The sequence below is a fragment of the Prionailurus bengalensis genome, chromosome B4, assembly GCF_016509475.1.
Source record: "Prionailurus bengalensis isolate Pbe53 chromosome B4, Fcat_Pben_1.1_paternal_pri, whole genome shotgun sequence".
Classification (NCBI taxonomy): Eukaryota; Metazoa; Chordata; class Mammalia; order Carnivora; family Felidae; genus Prionailurus; species Prionailurus bengalensis.
This window is the reverse complement of record NC_057358.1, coordinates 953,812-957,778: the sequence shown is the minus strand read 5'-3', so window position 1 is coordinate 957,778 and position 3,967 is coordinate 953,812. Positions and strand designations below refer to the sequence as shown.

Here is a 3,967-nt window from a genome sequence, read left to right as displayed (position 1 = left end):
ACACGGCGCTGCGCAGTGCATGAACTCGTGAAGGATCAGATCCCCGAAGCCCAGAGCTGGCCGTCAAAGCAGCACGTGCAACACGTTAACGATGGCGCTCAGAGGCAGGTAAGGTGTGAGCGCCACTTTGAAGGATGGGTGAGATTCGGGAAATCTGAAGAGGTGAAGGAGGGCTGAGCGTCCGCGTGCGGTGGGGGGCAAGGTGGGGTAATGCAGTACTTCCGGCGGGTGCGGGGTGGGGCGACGGGCGGGGGGGGGGGGCGGTTAAGGTAGTACTTCCGGGCGGGTTTGGTGGGGGGCAAGGTGGTGTCAGGCGGTACTTCCGGGAGTGTGGTGGCGGGAGAGGTGGGGTAAGGTAGTACTTCCGGGTTTGTCTCCTTTCGCTGAGCGTAGCTGGAACTGCGGACGTCCTGCTCGTCTTCCTAACTCGTCATCTCAGGTCCCCGTCAAGGGCGGCAGACGTGGGCGAGGGCGGGCCGTGTGTGGACAGAGTGAGTGCTCGCCTCCTGCCCGCCTCCAGCGACCCCCTCTGCTTATCAGACGAGGTGAGATGCCGCCTTGTTTCCAGGGGGAGTTACCCTAGGGGGAAACGTCTTGGGGAGTAGATGAGGCCAGACCTTTCGTCTCACACAAGTGAGATGTGAGATGTGGGCACACCAGGGTCTCTAGGAGTGCTCCTGCTACGGGGCTTAAACATCCGGCAGAATGCCCCTGTGTTCTCGCTAAGAGCCTTGAGAAGTTGCTTCTTCCAGTGACAGCTCAGGGAGGTCGCCCACCATGAAACAAAATGCCCTTCCTCCTTCCTGCCTTATTAAGTGAGCACGGATGAGTCATTCAACCTTTGAGCCCGTTTCTTGAACTGAAATACAGTTAACGGGTGAGGATAATCCCGCCCTGTTGATTTCACAACGTTGATATGATGGGCAAAGGAAATATGTGTGCACGAACACTACCTACCTACCTCACTGCGGGAACTTCAAAGAACAGTCAAAGCTTCAGCAAGTTAGTCCCTACCAATTTCAAGTGATGCGGTCCTGGAGTGCCCCTCACTGCCACGCCATCAAGCCTCATGGGGAAAGCAAGCACTTTGCAGCAAATAGTCGCGCCGCCAGCCCAGACGTTTCCACCGCCACACCCTACCAAACATTTCAAGTTAACTCCAATTCTACATAATCTCTTCCAGGAGACAGAAAAGGAGGGGGCATCTCTCAATTCATTTCGTGAAACAAGTATTTCATGGGCTAGTATCCTCCCGATACCCAAATCAGAAGAAGACAGTACAGACAAAACAAAACACAACAAAACCCCCAAAGCCCTCTAGACCTCGTAAATATAAATGCCAAACTTCGTAAGAAAATGCCATATAGAATTCAGCATTTGTAAAAAGAATTCTATACCGGGACCAGGTTTATTTCTAACCCTCCGTCTACCCCTATTATTGATGGCACTTATTTTTGGCACATTTTGTCTTCTGATTATTTACCATTTTGTTACACGTTGTCTGGTTCATAAATGTCTCCTCTGCCCCCAAACACTGCAATATCTTTGAGAACATAGCCTGTATCATATGTAGTATTTCTTTTGTTTACCTACAAAAATAGAAGCATTTTGTTGTGCACCCTTTAACAAATAACATCATACTCAAGATCAAAATAGGGACTTTACAGGTGTTCATCGAATGGTCCCGATTTTTGGGGAGGAAGGGGGAGCATATCAAGAAAAGCCACATCCACCTGCATTTACGCAAATATACTAGGATACGGTGATCTCAAGACAAAGAATTCTAATTTTTTTTAATTAAAAAAAACTTTAAGTTTATGTATTTAATTTGAAAGAGACAGAGACAGTGCAGGTGGTGCACTCTCTCATAGGGAGAGAGAATCACAAGCACAGAGCAAGCCTGACTCGGGACTCAAACTCACAAACCATGAGATCATGACCTGAGCTGAAATCAAGACTCGGATGCTTAACTGACTGAGCCACCCAGGTGCTCAACAGAATTCTAATTTCAAGCAGATCTAAAATAACCTGTATCTGGGAAGCCTGGGTGGCTCAGCAGGTTGAGCGTCTCTCTCTCTCAAAATAAGTAAATAAACTTAAAATAAAATAACCTGTATCTTCATCAGTAAAGGTTATATAACCAGAGTTGTACTGACAGAACACATTAATGTCTTTGGGGAGAAGTGAAGCTATTGTTCTCTGAGTAAAGGTATTACAACTAACTGAATTTTATCAGAGAGCAATAGATTAAGCCTGGTTAATTTTTTTTAAGTGTTTATTTATTTATTTTGAGAGAGAGAGAAAGGAACATGTGTGCATAAGCAGGGGAGGGGCAGAGAGAGGCGGAGAGAGGAAGAGAGAGGGAGAGAGAGAATTCCAAGCAGGCGCTGAGCTGTCAGTGCAAAGCCCAACACAGGGCTCGAACCCAGGAACCATGAGATCCTGACCAGAGCCGAAGTCAAGAGTCAGACACTTAACCTACTGAGCCCCGCAGGTGCCTACGTCTGGTTGATTCTTTATGTAGAAAACTACTTGTCTTCCACTTTGTTATGCTAAGGAAGGTACAGCCAATAAGTTTCCACGGAGTGAAATATGAAGTTTCCACGATGGGATTTGCACACCCTGGGGCTGTGGAAAATGCGCAGACGCTGGAATTCTAGTCAGCAGTCTACTCACTGGCATGGGAATGTTGGGCATATGATTTTGCATCTCTGGGGTTCACCTTTAATAGATGTGGTAACTTACACTCCAGTGTCATTGTGGGGATAGGAGATCCTGCGTGTGAGAAACACCTGACACATTCAAAGTGGCAAAGAAATGCTATTTATAATTATTAGTATGATTGCATAAAAGCACTTTGGATGGCTGGACAGAAGTCTGTCATGTGGACAGAAATGACAAGGACAGCCGTAGAGCAGGCTCGCCCAACTTGCACAGGGCTCCCCACTCTCTCATGGTGCTCGCTCAGTCCTCCCCATTGAGGAAACCTCTCTTTCTCCCTGCCCTCACTCCCTCATACTGCCATTTCTTTTCCCTTCGTGATGTCACAGCCAAACGTCTTGAAACAATGGTGTGTGGCAGAGACCTCCAGCTCAGGCCGTGGACACAGCAGTTGAGTGTTTGTCTCTACAGAGTAAATCCACCCGGTTCACACACTTACGGTAACTGTCTGCACTACAGATGAAACCAGTAACCGACAGAATCATATACTTATAAATTTCAAATCGAGGAAGGAAAGATTTGCAAATTAAGATATAATTTACAGCTATGCAATTAAGTCATATTTTTCCAAATATGGTTCCAAACTCAGCCTTTACACATAGTGAATTATACATGCGTGTATGGGGAGTTATTAGTTTGTGTTATTCACTTTTTTAAATTATGCTGTTTCAGATGCTTTGGAAAAGCAAAGAGCCCCAGGAGCAGTGTGAAAGCCAAGGAACAAGCTTCCGTTCCCTCACCCTCACTCAGTTCACCTGTGCACCAGTCAATGGCAGTTGTGACCACGGTGAGTCATAAATTGATTTCAATATTGCAACTAGAATGAACAAAAGTAAAGCATGATAGAGGACATCAGAGAACACTGCACAAAGTAGGATAAATAGTACTTCGTGAAACTTTAAAAAATTGTGGCAAGATATATATAAAATGCGCCATCTTAACCATTTTGAAGTGACGTTAACCACATTGACAGTGTCATGCTACCATCACCAATATTTCATGAGACTTGCTGCGTGCGTGTGTGTGCGTGTGTGTGTGTGTGTGTGTGTGTGTGTAGGGGGCTGTGATATAAAATGTATTTCTTTTTTTTTTAGAGGCCTGAGCTTGGGTGGCTCAGTCGGTTAAGTGTCTGACTTCGACTCAGGTCATGATATCACAGCTCATGAGTTTGAGTCCCGCATTAGGCTCTGTGCTGACAGCTCGGGGCCTGGAGCCTGCTTCAGGTTCTGTGTCTCCCTCTCTCTCT

General features: G+C 46.5%; 1 long non-coding RNA gene across 1 annotated transcript; it reads left to right on the top strand.

Moving 5' to 3' along the window:
* Positions 1-384: 384 nt before the first annotated feature.
* LOC122473412 lies at positions 385-3,508 on the top strand. Its single transcript, XR_006294665.1, has 2 exons — positions 385-545; positions 3,394-3,508. It is a non-coding gene; the product is annotated as an uncharacterized LOC122473412 (long non-coding RNA).
* Positions 3,509-3,967: the final 459 nt, after the last annotated feature.